General features: G+C 53.2%; 1 pseudogene; it reads right to left on the bottom strand.

Moving 5' to 3' along the window:
- LOC147105646 (protein NYNRIN-like) overlaps window positions 1-22,853 on the bottom strand; it is a 46,354-nt pseudogene extending 23,501 nt beyond the window's left edge.
- Between the last annotated feature and the right edge of the window lie 290 nt (window positions 22,854-23,143).

Here is a 23,143-nt window from a genome sequence, read left to right as displayed (position 1 = left end):
ACACGGAATGCAGGAGTTGGTTTCACAGGTGTTTACTGAACAAAGTCTGGAGGTGAACTAACAGATACAAGACACTATACAGGCTTATATAGCCCGAGTGGCCATTACCGGCATTACAGTGCACAGGGGGCTCTTAAAGGCACATACACCACACTGACGCCCCACCTCATTCCTTTCCCAGCATCCTGCCACTGCCTTTGGAAAAAGATGGAGACTCCTGTGGGGCAGGCGCGTTCTGAACCCCACATACAGATGTAGATCCCCTCATCTGGTTCCCACCATTTGTCCCAACAGACACTCAACACCCCCTGAGTCCCCTTAATAGTCCGATGGGTATTGTTACCCAGTCTCTCCCACTCGACCGTGGAGTTCTTCATGGTTTTGCTCAACTTGCGCAGCCACCACCATCGGTCCAAAGGAACATGTCTGTTACAAACCAAGCAAATCTTCTTCCCGACGGTGACGCTGACTCTGGGTGCGATGACCCTCACTCGGGGGCACACCAAAGAAGTCTCTCGGTACGCAAACCCGGACTGGCTGGAGTATTCCGTAGAGTTCGACCCCAGCCATCCTGGCCACCTCCCTTCGTGGAAATAGGTGGCTGTCTCCTCAACGGCCCGCGTGCCCGACCCATCGGTCGCGATGGGGGCTGTGTTCCCCGAGCACCCGTAGATCGTGGAGTCCTTGGTGCGGCCCCGATAGGCCCAGCTACACCCGATCACCGCGAACGCGATGAGAATTCCTCTCGTCATCTTTTTGGTTCCTGTAACAAAATTAAACGATATAGCCAGGCTCCCGAGAGACTCTGGCTTAGGTGAAGGCATGATCGGGACTTTCGACCTTGATCCAAAACAACACAGATTCCAAAACTACTTATAACACTAATCACTTTAATATTAACACACCTTAAACTTAATTAAATTTAACTAACTTATGTACAGCGCCACCCGTCCCCGGGCGGCTTACCTAATCCCTGATTGTACTGCAGCTCGCCGCTCCTTGTGGCGGGGCTGCACTGACCTGTGGCTTGGGTTCCCCGCAGCCTTTTGCTCTCAATTGGGGACTGCGTTTTGCCAGGGATTTCCCAAGTCGGCGTTTACTGAAATCGGGGGAATCGGGCCAAGGTTTTACCGGCTGAGGCATTCGAGCCGACCTGCGAAGAGGTACTTTGGGCGTGGCTCCCTTAGCGAGCGGACCTTCGGTTGGGACTTTAGCCCTCACAGCCCGTGGCACCTCCACAGCTGCCGGCTTCGGCTCCCTTCCCTCAGGCTCTGCCTCTTTGGGATTTGGGTCTGTGGCAGATGACTCCTCCTCACCTGTCCCTACAGGTGGAGGATCTCCGCCCCCAAATTCTACCTCCCCTAAGCTTGAGTCGAGGGCGGGATCTCCGTCCTCCGACTCCACCTTCTCCAGAATCGTGTCAAGGGCGGGGCCTAGCTGTTCGGGCTCCCCCCCCGATGGTGTTCGGATCAGGAGGAGGGCCTTGGTCTTCGGGCTCCTCCTCGTCCGAGTCCCAGGCCAGTGGGGAAACCTCCCAGGTGGGCGGGACAGCTTCTCCCTCCAGGCAGGCTGCGGTTCCAGCCTGTGTGGTCTGTGACTTATTGCACGCCTCAGGCTGAGGATTTTCACCCTCAGACCTGGCCTCAGTTGTTGGCTCTTTTGCACCCGGTTTAAACAGTTTGCACTGATTGATGTGAAACCATTTAGTGCGCCGGGGCAACTTCACTGCGTAAACCATGGGGCTGGCTTTGTCTACAAGGCTGTAGGGCCCCATGTACAGTGGTTCTAAACTCCCTACTCGGGCACAGTTTCTCACCATGACCTGATCTCCAATTTCCCATTCCTGTGCCTTACGGGGTTCGAGCAGCAGTCGGTTGCCCTGATGCTGCTTTCCCATGTTCCCAGTGCTTGTCCATAAACCTGTTTTAGGCACTCCAAAAGGGTCCGGGCAAACTTGTCCCGATTCACCTCTTGGAGCTGACCCTCAGTGAGCACCAGGGCTAGTACATGGGTGGGGGTTCGCATGACTCTCCCAGTCATGAATTCGTGTGGGGAATACCCCGTACTTTTAGACTGGCTAGCCCGAATCCCCAGAAGGACTAGAGGCAAAGCTTCCGCCCATTTCTGGGGCGAGCCCATTGTCTCTTTCCTCAGTTTTTCTTTGAGGGTGCGGTTCATGCATTCCACAATCCCGGATGACTGAGGATTGTGGGCCACGTGCCACTTCCTTTCGATGCCTAGGAGCATGAGGGTGTTCTGCATCACTTGGCCGGTGAAATGACTCCCTCAGTCGGACTCCACGAATCGTGGTAGTGTAAGGGGTTTTCCTTGAGAGATTTCCCTGAGGTTTCTCTCTCTAAAGGCCTCTCTCTCTTGCACAGTAAAACCTTGAGTGGTTCGACCCACTCGCCCCTTAGATTCTATACTCTGGACTTTGGGGCAGGAACTACAATGTAGAGAAAACTCTTGTAGACCAAGTTTGATGAAACAAAATGAAATTTTATTGCATAAGGAAAATTATCAAATCAAATGCAAGCAGATAAGAGAGTACATGGGAGGGAAAAACACAAAACAAATCATAATGACACAGTATTAACTAAGGCAACTACAGGCATCTTATACTCTACAAAGATCATCATGAAATAAGGAAACACACAGAACATTGAGGGACAACAACTCATGTTAATTGTACCCTTAAATCCACCCCCTTATTAAACCTATATAGATCTGATTGTGAAGGGTCAGAAACATGCTCACCAATCCCACTTGGAAGTGCAAGGTTTTGAAATCGAGTTTGTGTTTGATCCTTTTCAGGCGTTCCGTCTCCACGTGGATCGTGGAGCCCCTGCGAGCTGCACCACACCTCTCTCCTGAGGTGGGGGTCGGGGGCGGCTGGACACCGGCGGGCCTGGATGTCGGCGGGGTCGAGGATCATCGGCTCGACCCTGGTTAGAGGAGCCTTGGGCTGGCTCCCATCGCTTCTTCAGTTTGTTTTTATCTCTTCTCCTTCCAACCGGGATGGCTGGAAGGTTTCTTCTCTTGGGGTTTTATTTTTTTGTTTCTACTCCCAAGTTGGGTCGATGGCCTCTCGTTCCGGCAACGGCCCGGGGATGGTCGATGATCTCCCGATGTGTTTCCCCGGGGCGGGACGCCGGCTTCGAGACGGCCTTCTTGATGTTGGCTTGGTTTTTCTTCCTCCTCCGAGTGCCTGCTTCTTCTTCTGAGTGTCCGGATTCAAGTTGGTTCCCAACTGCCGAAAAGTCTTCCAGATATACCTTTCTTCCAGAAACTTCCGTCTCCCGCCCAAAATCAGGTTAGTCTTTGTTTAACTTTTGGCGGGCTGGGAGCACAGCGGGGTAGTTATTATATTTTAAAATGTTTTAAACGGCCGGTAAAGGCACATCTCTGATCTGGAATGACCTTCATTGTTTTTAATGTCCTGCTGATCTCATTATCTAGTCCTGGGTGCTGTTCTCATGAATATGAAATTGTCCCCATTTGTCTGGGTCAACATTTAGATGGCCTCTGTCTCCAGGCCGATCTTGACTGGATCTGCATCTAATCCATATGTATATGTGTGGGTCTGGTTTCGTTCTCTCAGAAACGGCTTCCAGAACCTACTGCGGGTTGAATCCACAAAGCTGATTGAGGTTGCGCAGGAACCATTTTAAAGTGTCCCAATAAGCTGGTCACATGGTATGGTGGCCATATTGTATGCCCCTTTTTCTGGTCTTCTTTTAAAACAGTCTTTAAAATCATGGCCTCTTCTGCCATTTGACCCTTATTCATACAAAGTCCAATTTTGCAAATCCTACACTCCCCCCTGATGATACTGTAACTTGCTTGAAGTATCATAATTCTGGGTGAGCAAAATTTTCTGACTTTCCACAATCTAACCATCCCCAGTATTTACCTATCTATGACCCCACGACACATGCAATTCCCATTTCAGAAAAATCTAGTGTACATTAAGCATCTATAGATGGCAATACCTTGGAGCTAAAAATCTAACAATTTACTTCCAGGCGTGGAGGGGGTCCTTATACCCCTACATCACCTAGTGCATACACATTACCTTCTAATAATAGCATCACATCTAATAAAACTTCAATCATAAAGTAAAATACACACACGAAAAATTCAAAATGCACATGAATACATGTCAAAAATAATACAGAGGAGGGAGGGAAAACTTTAACTTTATACAAAGCAGCAAAATCTAAACGGGTGTCTCTTCTTCTACCCGCACATAATGCTCCCTCCATTCCCCTCTATTCTCATACTGTTGCGAATGTTTGACCCTTTTTACAGTGTACAAACAGCAAATAAACTACAATGACAACCTGGCACACTACAAGAATGTGGGAGGCTATCCTAATCTAGGAAGGGACTTCTATATTAGTGAACAGGTCCCACCACGGTGGGGTCACTATGTCCAATATGTCTGCCCCTATCTCTAAAGTCTTCTGCTCCAGTGTGTAGAAGTGTTTCCGTGAAACAACAACGGCTTTTAATATCTTGGTGAGGTGTTCAGGGAGAGGGGGAATGATACAGCCAAAATGTGCAACGAATCGCTGCAGATCGGTGAAATTCTTCTTAACAGTGATGTGAACAGTGGAAGGTTCAGGGATGGGGTCAATTCGCTCTTGGGCCACTTGAACTTCTGCCCTGGGCTTGAAACAGAAGCTGCTGTCACTAACCGGACACCAACGGTGCTGTCCATGTTGGTAGTGGGGCGCTGCAGTGGTGACACAGTATGTCCCACCTCCTATATATGCCACCTGCGGGGGCACATGGCCTTGTGCCATTGCCTCCATGGTGCAATTTATAGGCTTCGCGCCAGCAGTTCTGAACCCGCACTGTGGTTTTGAATGGGCATTCAAGTGCTGGGGACACAGGATGATGTGTGCTCCCGGCTCCAGCACCCCAAGTGGTCAGTACCCATCATTGCATGCTCCCATCGAATGACTTAAGGTGGGACCCCTGTGTAACGAATGCGCGCACCCCCCTGAATGACTCCAATGTTCTCCACCCTGTATACCGGGGCGGGTTTTGCTGTCTTTCCCATCACCGGCATTCTTACCACTATACCCATAATGGTGTGATTAGACCGTCCACAGTCCACTGGGACTGGGTAGGCCTCTGAAGCTAGTCTGAGCTGGCACGGACTCAATGTATTCTCAAAAGGGTGGAGGGCTGCGAGGTGCTTGTTGCTGATCCAGGAGGGGACTAAACCTTGTTTTAAATCCTCCAGATTACTGCGGCCCTCGCCCAGTAACCACGCCCCATATAGCACACAAGCTTCGTTCTGCGCAGCCTGATCGGACGCATTCCGATCCTCCCTGATGAGAGCATTTACCGTTCTGGCGTGTTTCTCCAGCTCAGCTATTATCCCTTTTAAGTGTAGTGTCATGGCCTGGTCCTCATGTAACTCAGAACCCACTACCTTATTCTCATCAGTCAGTATCTTTCTTAACTGTGTTTTCAAACCATTGATCTGGGTTTGCAGCTCCACATCATCCAGTGTGTTGATGACGGAAGTTCCTGTATTAAAAACTGTGAAAATATCATTTACTGCACCCCTTCTTTGCCTCCCTATTTTGTCTAAGACCTCATGTGGTGTGCTGTACAATTCGGCTCTGTCGACATCGGCAGAATCGAATTCGTAAAACTGTTTAAACATGTTTGTTAACAGGACCTGGTATAATTGCTCCATTTCCCTGGGGCACCACTCTGACAATCGTACCTCGGTGAGGTTTAAAATCACCGAAGCCACCGCATAGTGCACCCCTTGGTACAGCACCTGACCTGTGGGTACCAATACCAATCCATTCCCGGGTCCCTTTGTCATGGTGGGGCACCCTTCCTTGAGGGCTTTAGCTACCGGGACTGTGGGCAGGGGCTTGTGGGGTCGGCTGATGAGCTCCGTGGCGTTTACTGGGATCTGGTTCCCACCATTTGTCCCAACAGACACTCAACCCCCCGTGAGTTCCCGTTATTGTCCGATGGGTGTTATTACCCAATCTCTCCCATTCCACAGTGGAATTCTTCATGGTGCTGCTCAACTTGCGCAGCCACCACCAACGGTCCAAAGGTACATGTCCGTTGCAAACAAGGCAAATCTTCTTGCCCACGGTGACGCTGATCCTGGGTGCAATGATCCATACCCTGGGGCACATCAGAGACGTTTCTCTGAATGCAGACCCTGTCTGGCTGGAGTATTCCGTAGAGTTCGACCCCAGCCAGCCTGGCCATCTTCCTTCATGGAAGTAGGCAGCAGTCTCTTCAGCGTCCCGTGGGCCGGTTCCGTCAGTCGCGATGGGGCCTCTGTTGCCAGAGCACCCATAGATGGTAGAGTCCTTAGTGCGGCCCCGATAGGCCCAGCTCCACCCGATCGTCACGAACGCGACGAGAATCCCTCTCATCTTTCTCCTGGTTCCTGCAACAAATCAAACAATATAGCCAGGCTCCCGAGAGATTCTGGCTTAGGTGACGGCATGATCGGGTCTTTCGACCTCGATCCAAAACAACACACACACCGGGCAGATTTAAAACTACTTAAACTCTAATCCCCTTAATATATTTACACACCTTAAACTTAAACCTAAACTTATGTACAGCGCCGCCCGTCCCCGGGCGGCTTGCCTAACCCGTGATTGGACTGCAGCTCGCCGCTCCCTGTGGCGGGGCTGCAGTGACCTGTGGCTCGGGTTCCCCGCAGCCTTTTGCTGTTAATCGGGGACTGTGTTTTTTCATGGATTTCTGAAGTCGGCGTTTACTGGGAGCGGGGGAATCGGGCCAAGGTTTTACAGGCTGAGGCGTTCGAGTCGACCTGCGAAAAGGTACTTTGGGCGTGGCTCCCTTAGCGAGTGGACCTTCGGGTGGGACCTTAGCTCTCACAGACCGTGGCTCATCCACGACTGTGGGCTTTGGCTCCCTTCCCTCAGGCTCCGCCCCTTTGGGATTCGGGCAGGCTCCCTTGGCGAGTGGTCCTTCGGGTGGGACTTCAGCTCTCACAGCCCGTTGCTCTTCCACAACTGTGGGCTTCGGCTCTCTCCCCTCAGGCTCCGCCCCTTCGGGAATTGGGCCTGTGGCAGACGGCTCCTCCTCACCTGTCCCTACAGGTGGAGAATCTCTGCCCCCAATTTCTACCTCCCCCACGCTCGAGTCGAGGGCGGGACCTCCGTCCTCGGACTCCATCTCCTCCAGAATCGTGTCGAGGGCGGGGCCTTGCTGTTCAGGCTCCTCCTCGTCCGAGTCCCAGGCCATCGGGGAAACCTCCTCCCAGGTGGGCAAGACAGCTTCTCCTTCCAAGCAGGCTACAACGCCAGCTTGTGTGGTTTGTGACTCATCGCGCGCCTCAGGCTGAGGATCTTTACCCTCAGACCTGGCTTCGGTTGCTGATGTTCTCGCACCCGGTTTAAACAGTTTGCATCACTTCATGCGAAACCACTTGTTGCGTCGGGACACCTCCACTGTGCGAGTGGCGTAGACCCGTGGATTTTCCACCGATTCCGGCCTATCCTCCTGGTCTACGGCTCTCTCACCAGCGCATAGGGTTAGAGCCAAGAACTTTACTTCTCGCCGGCCAACCTGCGCCTTCGTAGGGGTTTCCTTAACACTCTCTATCTCCGTCACACTCGTACCCGCTCCCCAGAGACAATGATTTCTCAGGTCCACGTGGATCCCGTGGGACACCAAGAAATCAGACCCCAGGACTCCCGTTCCACCTCCCACCTCCCACTTCATCAGGGTACACTTCCACGTGGTGCGGAGTGGTCCTAAACGAATGGAGAGGGGAAGGGAATGTACGCCAGCCTGTTCTTTGCCCGTGAAGCCCGACAGAAGATATGGGACCCCGGTGGACAGAGGCGAGGCGGTGGGGTTATCTGCATGGATTACGGTGCACGATGCTCCCATATCCAGCAGATAGGCTCCCTTCACCTCCTCCACCTCCATCTCCACGAGGGGTCATCTCCATACATCATATCGCAGCGCACACAGGTAGACGGGCTGCGCCGACTCTAGTCACTTGGGTACAACAGTCGGAGTCTCAGGAGCGACAAGACCAGTGGTGACGGCTATTTTCCCCTGTGAAATCATCAGAGACCGCATTGTCTCTAAAATTGATTCAATCGCAGCGGGATCCATAACTGCACCAGCTCCTTGTGCTGGGGCAGGAGCTACAGCTTGGGTTTGGGCTGGTGCTGGGGTGGCGGTCTGGGCTTGGGCTTGGGCTGCGGGAAATCTCCCTTTACTATCCTTCCACGGATTTCTACAGTCCTTGCGCCAATGTCCATCCTTCCCACACCCGTAGCAATGGAGCTTGGCTTGGACAGGGCGATTCCCCTCCTGACGCCACTCCTTCTTGCTTGGGGCTGCGGGTTTTGCCTCATGCACCTTTCCCTTCTGGGGAGGCGTTTCCTGGCCTCTACAATTCTTGTACGCCACATTTAGCTGACGGAGTACCGTCTCCTCTATGACGCCGGGACCTTGGGGATCAAACCATGACCTGGCTAGGGCCCGTATCTCTGGCAAGCTGTTGGTAACCAAGCAACGGAGCCAATGAACCCGCTGTTCGTTGTTCATTACAGCCCGTTCAGGCATACCCGGACAGCTGCGTTGATACACCGGCCACAGTCTTTCTGCGAAAACCCGTGGGGGTTCTCCAGCTAGCTGCACGGTCCCTTTCACACGGTCGAATGGACTACCGTCGTCCACTCCCATTACTTCTAAAACTTCCTCCCTGAGATCCGCATACCCTTTCCGTCCCCTCTTACTATCCTCTGAGAGGCACTGAAGGATTGTGGAATCCAGGGAGAGAAGCAACAGTTTCACCTGTTCCTGATCATCACAGTCATTAATGGCTGCTGTTTCCTCTATCTCCCTGAAATGAAGCAAGGGATCTCCGTTTACTGTGAGTCGTGCGAGGTGGCTCACCATGGACCTTAATTGGGGGCCAGCATAGGGCACCACGAGCTGGTTCTGGTGGGGTCCGATACTGCCATCGGCAGCATTGGTACCGACCTCTGGTGCCGAGCGGGACACATTGGTGCCGGTCCCGGCTTTGCTACCAGTGGTTCTTCCTCACACTCCACCTCGGCTACCTCCTCTTTCACTACCCCCTCCTTTTCCGGCCAAGTCTCACTATAGCTCGGCGGTGCTGAGGGCTCGGTGGCTGGTGCCACAATTACCTCAGCTGGAATCGGCTGTTTTGATTCCTTTAAAAAGTCCATGTGACTAGCTTTCGGGCTGACGAGACACACCATGCCTTTTGCCTTAACCAGGGCCGTTCTTAGGTCCGCTATGGTCTTTTGGCAGGGGCCGTGGTCTGTGCTCTCAAACCCGTGCTCGAGGGCTAGCTTGTAAGCTGCCTTAACCTCCACTACTCTCTCCTCCTGCGCTCTTAGCTGTTGTGCGAGGCGGGCGTTTTTCTCCCGTATCCTCGTTTCATTGATCTTTGCCTCAGTAACCTGGCACTCCAGGTACTCTATCCTAGCCTGATGTTGACTAGCTACCACTTGGCGTTCCTGATTCAGCACGTGAAGCGCTGTGATGAGTTTTTCCCCACCCATGGCCTTTTCCTCTATCTCTGCTGCCTGGGTTGTGATCTTGGCTGCCTGTGCTGCAACGACCCGGTCCAAGATCTGGACCTGCTTCTTGTAAAACATCAGCCACATTGCCTTCTCCACTGACTTCTTATGCTCTTTGCTCTCTGTCCACCTGATGGCTGCGTCCATCCAGTAAGAGATCGGAAATCCACTGCTTAGTGAGATTTACCTTGCCAAAGACATAATCCGCTATCCTCTCATCCATTGCATTTCGACCATTCAAACTTGGATCTACTACATTGCAATCCTGCTGCCAGAGTCCTGCCGCGGTCGCCATTTTCTGTAAGGGGTTTTCCTTGAGAGATTTCCCTGAGGTTTCTCTCTCTACACAAAACACAAAACAAATCATAATGACACAGTACTAACTAAGGCAACTACAGGCATTTTATACTCTACAAAGATCATCATGAAATAAGGATGGTGTGGAGATGCCGGAGTTGGACTGGGGTGGACAAATGTAAGAAGTCACACAACACCAGGTTATAGTCCAACAGCTTTATTTGAAATCACTGTTCTTTGATGTAATGTTTCCCTGACTGACCTGTTTGGACACCATTCACACCTTTGACTGCTGTGATTATCTCTCTGCCGAGGTGTGATAAATGGCAGTTGGAAAGGTTACCTGTAAACATCTGACATGATTCTCTGACTATATAAGCTGTGTCTTTATGCATTTCTCCACTTCACCTGAAGAAGGAGCAGCGCTCCGAAAGCTTGTGATTTCAAATAAAGCTGTTGGACTATAACCTGGTGTTGTGTGACTTCTTACATGAAATAAGGAAACACACGGAACATCGAGGGACAACAACTCATGTTAATTGTACCCTTAAATCCACCCCCTTATTAAACCTATCTAGGTCTGATTGTGAAGGGTCAGAAACATGCTCACCAATCCCACTAGGAAGTGAAAGGTTTTGAAATCGAGTCTGTGTTTGATCCTTTTCAGGCGTTCCGTCTCCACGTGGATCGTGGAGCCCCTGCGAGCTGCGCCACACCTCTCTCCTGAGGTGGGGGTCGGGGGCGGCTGGACACCGGCGGGCCTGGATGCTGGCGGGGTCGAGGATCGTCGGCTCGACCCTGGTTAGCGGAGCCTTGGGCTGGCTCCCATCGCTTCTTCAGTTTGTTTTTATCTCTTCTCCTTCCAACCGGGGTGGCTGGAAGGTTTCTTCTCTTGGGGTTTTATTTTTTTGTTTCTTCTCCCAAGTTGGGTCGATGGCCTCTCGTTCCGGCAATGGCCCGGGGATGGTCGATGATCTCCCGATGTGTTTCCCCGGGGCAGGACGCCGGCTTCGAGACGGCCTTCTTGATGTTGGCTTGGTTCTTCTTCCTCCTCCGAGTACCTGCTTCTTCTTCTGAGTGTCCGGATTCAAGCTCTTTTCCAACTGCCGAAAAGTCTTCCAGATATACCTTTCTTCCAGAAACTTCCGTCTCCCGCCCAAAATCAGGTTAGTCTTTGTTTAACTTTTGGCGGGCTGGGAGCACAGCGGGGTAGTTATCATATTTTTAAATGTTTTAAACGGCCGGTAAAGGCCCATCTCTGGTCTGGAATGACCTTAATTGTTTTTAATGTCCTGCTGATCTCGTTATCTAGTCCTGGGTGCTGTTCTCATGAATATGAAATTGTCCCCTTTTTTCTGGGTCAACATTTAGATGGCCTCTGTCTCCAGGCCGATCTTGACTGGATCTGCATCTAATCCATATGTATATGTGTGGGTCTGGTTTCGTTCTCTCAGAAACAGCTTCCAGAACTTACTGTGGGTTGAATCCACAAAGCTGTCTGAGGTTGCGCAGGAACCATTTTAAATTGTCCCAATAAGCTGGTCACATGGTATAGCGGCCATTTTGTATGCCCCTTTTTCTGGGCTTCTTTTAAAACAGTCTTTAAAATCACGGCCTCTTCTGCCATTTGACACTTATTTATACAAAGTCCAATTTTGCGAATTCTACAGTAGTCCCCACCGCGAGAACACCTCCCGGACCAGGATCCTGGCAGTACTAAGTGCCATGGCTTTTCTACATGGGAAGGCTTCTACCCACTTGGTGAACACATCCACCAGGACAAGGCAATACTTATAGCCTCCCTGGGCGGTGGGCAGGGGCCCAATGTAGTCGACCTGTATCGACTGCCATGGTCCCTCTACTCTCCTGATGTGCCCCATGGGCACCTTCCTTTTCTGGGGGTCTGGGTTGTTTGCAGCGCACACAAGACAATTAGCGCAGAACTCGCGGACATCGCCCCGAAGTCCCGGCCACCATCCCGCCTGTTCTACCCGTTGCCAGGTGACCTCAGGCCCGGGGTGTCCTGCTCCTGGACCCTCATGGGCCAGTTGAAGGAATTCCCTCCGGTGCTGCTGCGGCACAGCCCACTGTCCCCCTTGGAACAGCATGCCTTCCTTGATGGAGAGGGCTGCTGTACCGTACGGACCCTCTACTTCTTTGCCCTCAGTAATGGCACTGAGGACTGTTTTTAGGGCAGGATCTAGGGTTTGGACGGTCTTGAGGTCTGGGGGCAGTGTTACCACTGTGGCCCCCTGAGTCCCATTCCTGCCCTGGATTACTGCCACGGGTTTGGACCCATAGGGATCCCAGAAAATGCCAGTGCGGGCACCTTCCCTGGCTAGCGTATCCGCCTGCTGGTTACCCTGGTTGCGGGGTTCCGTGGAGGAATAAGCCTTTACCTTGTGGATAAAGACTTCCCCTTCCTCCCCCACTGCGGCCAGGATCTTTTCTAACAAGGGCTTTACAGTTATGGGTCGCCCGTCCGCAGAGGTATATCCGCGGCGGGACCAGAAGGCTAGGTACTCCGTACGCGAGTTGCATGTGAACATGCTGTCCGAGCAAATCGTGTATGGGGTGGGGAAGGTTTCGGGGTGTGTAACGACGTACACTACTGCGGACAGTTCAGCCTGCTGGGCGCTCATAGTGCTGGGGAGCTTAATCGCCAGGGCAATGTCTGCCGCGGGGTCGTAAACTCCACACCCTGTGAGTCGTTCGCCAGCAGATACCGTGCTGGAACCGTCTACGTAGATCTCGCGGCCCGTGGGATGTATCCCAGCTCGTAATCCTACGTTCACTTCCCATACCCCTTCTACAGAACACCGATGGGCTGCTCCGGGATATACCATGTTAGCCGCGAGCCTAGGCTCGCAGAGACCCTTTACCTTCAGCTCCATCTGTGAAAGGAGGAGGGTCCAGCGTGCAATGCGGGCACTGCTTACTGTCCCATCCTTAATCCTTCCATCCAGAAGCATCCGAGTGGGTGTGTGATGGGTGAGGAGAGTGATGGGAGAGGTGCCTGTGAAGATCAAAGACCTTTTCACAGCCCAATGCGTGGCCAAAAGATGCCGCTCGCAATTGGAAAAGCTCCTTTCCACATCTGTGAGCACTCTGGAAGAGTAAACCACCGGCCTTAGCTTGCTGTGTCGCTCTTGAAGCAGTACAGCGCTCAAGCTATCCCCACTAGCCGCTACCTCCAGGAAGAACTCCTCCCCCCCATCTATGGTCCCCAGAGCTGGCGCGGTCTGCAAGTCCCTCTTGAGTTTTTCAAATGCTGCCTGGCAACCCTCATCCCAGGACCACTCCACTCCCTTGTGTAGGAGTCGGAGCAGCGGGGATGCTGTGGCTGCATTGTCCTCAATGAAGTCTCTGCAGTACCCGGTCTGTCCCAGAAAGGACCTCACACCCGTTACGGTGTTGGGGATCGGTAGATCTTGTACCGATTCCCGCTTGGCCTTATCTATGGCTCTTTCACCGGCGCGGATGGTCAGACCCAGGAATTTTACTTCCTGCTGGCTGATCCGTGCCTTCTTTGGGTTCACTTTGAAACCCTTTCTGCCTAACAGCTCCAATAACTCGGCCAATAGTGGGCCATGCTCCTCTCTGGAATCTGTGAACAGGAGCAGGTCGTCCACATACTGCACTAGCTGATTGGGCTGGCTGAACTCTTTTAAACTCCCTGCCATGCATTGATGGAAAATGCTGGGGCTGTTGTGGAAACCCTGTGGCAAGCAGTTCCTGGTGTACTGTTGCCCTTTAAAGGTAAAGGCAAACTTGTACTGATCCTCCCTCCTTAAAGGGATGGACCAAAACCCGTTGGAAATATCCAGCACCGTGAACGTGGTCGCGGAGGCTGGAATACTCCCTATCAGGTCGGCAACTGCTGCTACTGTTGGCGCGCAGGCTGGGTTGTTGCTATTGAAGACTCTAGTCCACCGTGGCCCTCCAGGAATCGTCCGGCTTCCTCACCGGCCATAACGGAGAGTTTACATGGGTGACTATCGGTCTCAACACGCCCTGCTGCACCAATGAAGACATTGCTGTCTCCATGTCGGGCTCCGCTTCCCGGGGGAAGTTATACTGTTTTTGGGGTCGGGCCATGGGGTCTCCGTCTACTCTGACCTCAAACCCGGTGATGCTCCCGCAATCGTGTTTGTGAGTGGCAAACGTAGTCAGGTGGCCTGACACGAATGCCTGCAGATCTTGTGGGATGCCTGCGACCATGAGCTCAAGGTCGTAGCCCTCTTTTGGCTTCACGGTGCACAGGGTCCCTCTTTCTCCTTTCCCTGGGATGACGATTACTTCGCCCTGTTTACCCTTACCCGCTCCCCAAAGACAATGATTTCTTAGGTCCACGAGAATCCCGTGTTCTGCCAAGAAATCGGACCCGAGGATCCCCTTTCCACCCTCCACCTCCCACTTCATCAGTATACACTTCCACTTGGTGCGGAGTGGTCCTAAATGAACGGAGAGGGGAATGGAAAATGCGCCAGCCTGTTCCTTGCCTGTGAAGCCTGACAGAATATATGGAACCCCGGTGGACAGAGGTGAGGTGGCAGGGTCATCTGTGTGGATCACGGTGCATGATACTCCCGTATCCAGCAAATAGATCCCTTTTACTTCCTCCACCTCCATCTCCATGAGGGGTCGCCTCCATACATCATATCGCAGTGCACACAGGTAGACGGGCTGCGCCGGCTCTAGTCATTTGGGCACAGGAGTCAGGGTTTCGGGAACGACAAGACCAGTGGTGACGGCTATCTTCCCCTGCGCGATCATAAGAGACTGCATTGGCTCTAAAATTGATTCTATCGCAGCGGGATCCATAGCCACACCGGCTCCCTGTGCTGGGACAGGAGCTGCAGCTTGTGTTTGGGCTGGTGCTGGGGTGGCGGTCTGGGCTTGGGTTTGGGCTGCGGGAGATCTTCCCTTATTATCCTTCCATGGATTTTTACAGTCCCTGCGCCAATGTCCATCCTTCCCACACCCGTAGCAATTGAGCTTGGCTTGGGCAGGGCGATTCCCCTCCTGACGCCACTCCTTCTTACTTGGGGCTGTGGGTTTTGCCTCATGCACATTTCCCTTAGAGGGAGGTGTCTCCTGACCTCTACAATTCTTGTATGCCACGGTGAGCTGGCGGAGCACCGTTTCCTCCGTGACACCGGACCTTGGGCGTCAAACCAAGATTTGGCTAGGGCCTGTATCTGTGGCAAGCTGTTGGCAACCAAGCAATGGAGCCAATGAACCCGCTGTTCGGCGTTCATTGCAACCCGTTCTGGCATGCCCGGACAACTGCGTCGATACACTGGCCACAGCCTTTCTATGAAAACCCATGGGGGTTCTCCAGTTAGCTGCACAGTCCCTTCCACCGATTACCGTCGTCTACTCCCATAACTTCCAAGACCTCATCCCTGAGATCCGTATACCCTTTCTGTCCCCTCTTACTCTCATCTGAGAGGCACTGAAGGATTGTGCTATCCAGGGAGAAGAGCAGCATCTTTGCCTGTTCAAGATCGTCACAATCATTGATGGCGGCTGTCTCCTCTATCTCCCTGAAATGAACTGACGGATCTCCCTTTACGGTGAGTCTTGGGAGGTGGCTCACCATGGATCTCAGTTGTGGGGCAGCGTAGGGCACCACGATCTGGTTCACGTGGGGTCCGTTCGTGCCATCTGCGACGTTGGGACCGAACCTCTGGTGCAGAGTCGGACACATTGGTGCCGGCTCCGGCTGTACTACCAGGGGCTGTTCCTCCTCCTGTACCACCTTGGCTACCCTTTCTTCCACCACCCCCTTCTCGGGCCAAGCCTCACTATAGCTCGGCGGGGCTGAGGGTTTAGTGGCTGGTGTCACAACTACTTTGCAAGGAATCGGGTGTTTGGATTCCTGCAAAAAGTCAATCTGACTTGCTTTTGGGCTTACGAGGCATACCATGCCTTTTGCCTTAACCAAGGCCGTTCTTAGGTCATCTATGGTCTTTTGGCAGGGGCCATGGTCTGCGCTCTCAAACCCATGCTCGAGAGCCAGCTTGTAAGCTGCCTTAACTTCCACTACTCTCTCCTCCTGTGCTCTTAGCTGTTGTGCGAGGCGGGCGTTTTTCTCCCGTATTCTCACTTCATTGATCTTTGCCTCAGTAACCTGGCATTCCAGGTACTCTATTCTAGCTTGATGTTGGCTGGCTACAACTTGGCGTTCCTGATTCAGTGCGTGAAGCGCTGTGATGAGTTTTTCACCACCCATGGCCTTTTCCTCTATCTCTGCTGCCTGGGTAGTGATCTTGGCTGCCTGTGCTGCAACGACTTTGTCAAAATCTGAACTTGTTTCTTGTAGCACATCAGCCACACTGCCTTTTCCACTGACTTCTTATGCTCTTTGCTCTCTGTCCACCTGATGGCTGCATCTACCGGACACCCAACCAGTAAGAGATCGGAAATCCACTGCTTAGTGAGATTTACCTTACCAAAAACATAATCTGCTATCCTCTCATCCATTGCATTTCGACCATTAAAACCTGGGTCTAATACATTGCAATCCTGCTGCCAGTGTCCTGCCGCAGTCGCCATTTTCTGTAAGGGGTTTTCTCTCTGAGATCGCAGAGGTTTCTCTCGCCAGAGGCCTCTCTCTCTCTCTCTTTTGCACAGTAAAACCTTGAGTGGTTAGACCCACTCGCCCCTTAGGTTCTATACACTGGACTTAGGTGCAGGAACTACAATGCAGAGAATACTCTTATAGACCAAGTTTAATGAAACAAAATGAAATTTTATTGCATAAGGAAAACAAATCAAATGCAAGCAAATAAGAGGGTACATGGGAGGGAAAAACAAATCATAACAATACAGTACTAGCTAAAATAGATACAGGCATATTGGCCTAGAAATTCAGTTGCGTTCGCCAGCCGTTAGCGCCTTAGGAGGGGTAGATCTCGAGCGCTAGGCACTTAGCACCCGGGCGCAGGACGATCTGCGCCTACGCCCAACTTCAGTGGACATTTAGTGCCGGCGCAAAGTGTTTGCGCGCGCTCAGCTGCGCGCGCAACTTATGACGTCATTTCGTCGTGCAACGCCCTTTGTGCGCCCCAAACCGGAACTTCAGTCGCGCCCGCCCAATGTGGGCGTGGCAGTGTTAAGAACTGTGAAGTGGAACGCAGCAGAGGCCCTGCGGGCCTCGGGGAGGGCTAATTAAAGGGCACTTACACTGAACTATAAAGGCCAGCCATTTTGCTGCAATGACTTTTCTGCAACGGATTTCTGGACAGAGACCAAGGAAGAGACCTTACTGATATGGCCCAACATAGGAGAGGTATTTTTGGCTTCTGGCCAGAGCTTGGAAATTTGCCTCATTGTGATTTCATTGTTTGCAAGTATATTATGGGGGCTGCATGGGGTTCCAACCCTCAGTTCCAGCATTATGTGCGAAGGGCTCGCAGACGCTGTGTGAGAGGGGCAGCCATGCCTAGACGCAGAGGGGGCATCAGGCGTCGGCAACGTCGGCCTTACCCACTCAGGGAATACCGCCAGCAGGTGTCCTATCTCACCATGACTGCCGCGCAGTGTGTTAAGAGGCTGCGCTTCAGAAGGGAGGTGGTTGCAGAGATCTGCCAGCTGCTTCACAGAGATCTGCGTCCACAGCTGATGTGCAGGACGTCTCTGTCGGTGGAAGTGAAGGTCACGGCGGCTCTGAACTTTTATGCAAGCGGCTCCTTCCAAGCCACTGCTGGGGACATAGCTAACATCTCCCAGTTCGCCGTGCATCGCTGCATCCGGCAGGTCACCGATGCCCTTTTCACAAGGAGACACCAATTCATCTCCTTCCCCATGACCCTAGAGAGGCAGGAGCAGCGTGCAGTCAGATTTGCGAGGATCGCCGACTTCCCCATGGTGCAGGGCGCCATTGACTGCACGCATGTGGCTTTGCGGGCACCTATCGACAATGCCGAGGATTACCGCAACCGGAAGGGCTACCATTCCCTCAATGTACAGCTGGTGTGTGACCACAGGCAGCGCATCCTAGCTGTCAATGCCCGCTTTCCAGGCAGCAGCCACGATGCATTTATCCTGCGCCAGACTACTGTAGCTGAATGTTCCAGGCACAGCCTCCCCCAAGAGGATGGCTTATCGGGGACAAAGGCTATCCTTTGTGTACATGGCTCATGACCCCGCTCCGTGCGCCCAGGACCCCTGCTGAGGAGGCATACAATGAAAGCCATCAAGCCACAAGGAACATCATAGAGCAAACGATTGGCGTCCTCAAGCAACGGTTCCGCTGCCTGGATCGCTCCGGCGGATCTCTGCAGTATTCGCCGGATAGAGTCTCCCAGTTCGTCGTCGTTTGCTGCATGCTGCACAACCTGGCTATCCGCAGGACTCAGGCACTGCCACCTCACGTTGGACCACCACCTCAGGAGGACGAGCAGGACCATGAGGAGGAGGAGGAGGAGGAGGAGGAGTACCAGCCCAGGAGGGAGCCACAAGGTCCAAGGGCCGTCCGTCGGCGGCTTATTGAACGACACTTCTAGGCCCCCTGTCAGGGAATGGCTTGTGGCAATGAAGGCACATGAATGCAGCCGCTCCGCAAGCCCTCAGCCGGTTAACGCAACAACCACTTGAAACATCACACATGGACAAGCTGAATAAAGAAAAAGCTTTATTGAACAAACTCAGGGCCCTTCCCACATGAAACCCAAAAACAGACAACACCCCCAAAAAACAGTCAAAAACATATCTCACTCCCACAACCTGGGGAGGAATAACAAAACTTGTCCATCCAAATGGCCTTCATCCTCGGCCTTACCAAAAGAACCCCCCCCATAGACAACACAACCACCCCCATATAAAAAAACATTTGCCAACACACTCTACTTTGTGTGCCGAGAGGGCGAGTCCTTGTCCAAGCTTTTCTGGCCCCTGGCCGACCTGCTGCTCCGCCTCAACCTGGGCCCTGTGGGTGCTGCAAGGCTGGGGGAAGGCTCCTGAGGGGCACATTGCGTGACGGCAGATGCCCTTGGGGGTCGGCCTAGACGAGCTCTGGCCCTCGAGGGGCCGGCTGCTGACTGCTGCAGCTGTGGCTGGGCAGCATCAGTCCCTCCAGCAGCTCGTCGCTGCTTCGCTGGGGGAGTGGCAGTGGCGGCTGCAGCAATGGGGGCAAGCTGGCTGATGCCAGGCGCTCGCTGCTCGCCTGAGACACTGGCACTCGGCCGGGCTGGCACTGCAGCAAGCGCAGCAATCTGGTGAAGGCCAGACCGCTGTGCTGCTGCAGCGCGGCGGGTGCCCTGGCGATGCCTGCCTGACACAGCGAGTGTGGCAGCAGTGAGTGCCCGTACTGCCCTGGTCTGTGCCCGCATCAGACCAGCCAGTGACTGCACGGCACCACTGATCAACTGTCCACTCGCTGCCTGTGCTGCCCTGAATTCGTCCCGACTCGCGTCCTGTGCTGCCCTGAATTCGGCCCGACTCGCGTCCTGTGATGCCCCAAATTGTTCGAGACCCCTGGCCTGTGCTGCCGCGAGTTGTTCGAAACCCCTGGCCTGTGAGGCCCCGAAATCGGACACACTATGAGCCAGGGACTCAATGGCCTCAGGCAACCGTGCCACAACCCCCATGAACTCAGTGTGCCGACGATCCGAGTCCGCGGACATTTGATCAAGGAGGCGCACCTCCTGGGCGAGGACCATCTCCGGACTGGAGGCCGGACTCTCCCTCTGGGGAGAAGGCCGCCGAGCTGCCCGACCCTTCCCGCGTGGCTGCACGCCACTGGGCACAGGAGCTACACTCCCCTGCAACACTTCCCCCCTCTGGGGAGAAGGCAGCCGTGCTGCCCGACCCTTCCCGCGTGGCTGGACGCCACTGGGCACAGGAGCTACACCCCCCTGCAACACTTCCCCCTGGCTCTCCTCCAGGGAAGACGTGTCCCCTCCATTGCCATCCCCTGGCACGGATGAGGGTTCCCCCGATGGGCCGCCTTCCTCTTGCTCCTCCTCGTCCTCCTCTTCCGAGGAACTGACACTCGCAGCTTCAGGGACCTCCTCCTCACCAGCTGAAAGCAGGAAGGCACAAGAGTAGCTTTAGAGTGAGGACAGGGCGTCAGCGAGGGAGGCATGAGTGGTGGCATTCTGCGCATTGGTCGGACAGTGGCAAAGGATGTAGATCTGAAGCGCAAGGGGAACGAGAGAGGTCCAAAAGGTTATGTCCTTACCATTGGGGCCCAGCACAGGGTCGGCATCTCCAATTGCAACGGGGCCAATCACCCGGGCACCCATGAGTCGACCCACGCGCTCCTCCAGGTCACTGAGCTGCTGGAACTGGGGACGGCCACCCCCGGTGACAGTCCGGCTCTTCAGATTCTGGGCCAGCTTGGCCTGCAAGAGAAAGGACGGCCTTTAAGTACAGTGTGGTGCCCTGTTGTTGTGGGCACTGCCTCCCATGGTCGAATAGCTTGGCCAGTGTGGTGCCCTGTTGTTGTGCGCACTGCCTCCCATGGTCGAATAGCTTGGCCAGTGTGTAAAGTGCAGAAAGTGCAATTGATGTTCATGCCAGTGCCATAGCTGCTGGATGAGGGCTGGCCATTAGGCCTTTGAGGTCCCTTTGCCCATAATGTGAGGTGCACATGCAAGGATGAGGAGGACACTGGAAAGGGTACTCACCCTGACAATCCGAGTGAGGTCGTTAAACTTTTTCCGGCATTGGTCACCAGTCCTGGGGACATCGCTGTTGGCTGTGACCCTCTGGGCGATATCCCTCCAGGCTCTCCTGTACACCCTGTTGGGAGGCTTCTTGCCACTGTCCGGGAACAAGATATGGCTTCTCTTCTCCAAAGCCCTAACCAGCACCTTTAAATCGTGGCCAGAGAAGCGCTGCGCTCGCTCACGGGCCCTCTGCATCCTTCCTGGCGCTATTTCTCTCCAGCAGCAGTGTTTAGGCCTAGCTGGAGGGCTGCAGTATCCAGGGCGTGGCAGCAGACCAAGTCGACCCTTCCCCCTTTAAGAGCTGGCCGGCGCCAGGGTGTCTGCTGTCAATCAAAACATGACCGCACCTGCGCTGCGCCCGGCCTCGGCGGTATCAGTCTGCACCGCCGGCTTAGCGCCTAAGGATAGCCGTGCATCGCCAGTTTTAGCGCTCGAGCAAACTCCTTGGCCAAAGCTACTGAATTTCGGCGAACTGCCCTCCACTTTCCGGCGGGCGCAAACTTTAGCGGCCGCCCGACTTTACCGCCCCAAAAGTGGCTATACTGAATTTCTAGGCCATTATACTTTACAAAGGTCATCATGAAATGGGGAAACACACGGAACATCGAGGGACAACAACTCATGTTAGTTATACCCAAAATGACCACCCCCTTTAACCTATCTAGATCCGATTATGAAGGGCCAGAAACATGCTCACCAATCCAACTGGGAATTGCAAGGTTTTGAAACAGGCCTGCGTTTTGATCCTTTCAGGAGTCCTGTCTCCTCGTGGTCAGCGCTGCGGGCTGCGGGCTGCGGGCTGCGAGCTGCGACACGCCTTCTCTTCCTCGAGGTGATGGTCATGGACAGGCTGGATCTCAGCGGGCCTGGATGTCGATGCGGGAGAAGAGACCATCTGCTTGACCACGGTTGGAAGCCTCTAGCCGGCTTTCATATAGGTTTCTTCTGTAGTTTCATCTCATCAAACGGCCCAGGGTTTGTCGACGATCTCCCGATGGTTACCCCGGGGTGGGATGTCGACTTGAACCATCTTCTTGGTCTCTGGATCGTTGTAAAGAAGACTCTATAAAGCACTCTGAAGCTCTCTGTGATGGCTCTGATGGCTCTTATGGCTCCCGATGGCTCCCTATCGCTACCCCGGGTGTCTCCAATTATACTTCTCAGATGAGGCCTTTATCTCCCGCCAAATCAAGGTTAGTCTTTGTTTAACTTTTGGTGGGCTTGGATCACAACGGGGAGTTATTATATTTAAACTGCTTTCGGGATGGCCGGTGATGGCCATCTCTGGTCTGGAATGACCTGGTACTGTTTTAATGTTTCCTTGATGTCTTTAACGGGTCCTTGATGTGTTCTTTATGAATATGGAACTGTTCCCCTTTGTCTGGGAAAACATTTAGATGGCCTTTATCTACAGGCCGATCTGACTGGATCTGCATCCAATCTTTATGTATGTGTTAAAGTCTGGTTTCGTTTTCTCAGAAACAGCTTCCAGAACTTACTGTGGGTTGAATCCACAAAGGCTGTCTGGGGACTGCAGGAACCATTTTAAAGTGTTCAGAAGTCAGTCACGGGGTCTGGCAGCCATTTTATATGCCCCTCTTTCTGGGCTTCTTTTAAAACAGTCTTTAAACTAAGGCCTCTTCTGCCAAAGGACCCTTATAATACAATATTAATTTTGTGAATTCTACAGTGCCTGTGATCCGGATCTTACACCGGGCAGGCGTATGGCTTTCTTTTGAACATCAGCAACTGCCCCGCTGAGTCAGAGGCAGTGGCTAGTGTGGTATTGGGGGCCCAGGCTGTCGGTTGAGGAAGGGGTCTGCCTTCCTCATGCCAGGCGCTTACAGCGGCGTATGGCCAGTATTGCTGCTGCAGGGATTTTAAATCTAGGTGATCTGTTGGGGTGCCCTTGCTAACAGCATTGCAGGGCTCAACAACTACATCCTCTATCTCCCCAACAATTGCAGCGTCCTTGGCTGCTCTGTCTGCTCTGGAACTTCCCTCACTATGTGAACCCCTTTTTCTATGGGCTGCTACCTTTCCTATGAAGCAGGGCTGGGGTCGCTCTTTAAGGTTTGACCAGAGCAGGCGTAACCAGGGCCCATGGACCAGGGCCTTACCGTCGATTGTACGGTAGTCATTTTTGTGGTACAGGGGCAAGGACAGCATGGTCTTTATAGCATAGGCACTATCGGACCAAATATTCACGGGTCTATCTGAGGTTTCTTTCATGGCGGTTAGAAGTGTGGCGATTTCTGCATATTGTATGGACTGTCAGTTGCATCGTTGCTGGATGGTTCTCTCTGGCAATACCACAGCATACCCGGTGTGGGGGGATCCCTCGATGTGATATGAGGACCTATCGATGTAGACATCTGGGGCTCCCTGTATGGGCTCTTTCTGCACAGGATGGGTTTCAAAGTTAATCGGGTATAGCGGACATTCATGCAGTGCCCCCTCATAAACCAGAAATTGTGGCAGCAATGTGGTGGGTTTGGAAATGATACCAATGTCTCTTTCCATAAATTCCAATGTCCATTTGCTAAGGCGCTGCGAGGAAACTAGCGAATCTCC

This window comes from Somniosus microcephalus, chromosome 17 (genome assembly GCF_052327205.1).
Source record: "Somniosus microcephalus isolate GS21.2 chromosome 17, FLI_Smic_1.0, whole genome shotgun sequence".
Classification (NCBI taxonomy): domain Eukaryota; kingdom Metazoa; phylum Chordata; class Chondrichthyes; order Squaliformes; family Somniosidae; genus Somniosus; species Somniosus microcephalus.
This window is presented reverse-complemented; position numbering and strand designations above follow the sequence as displayed.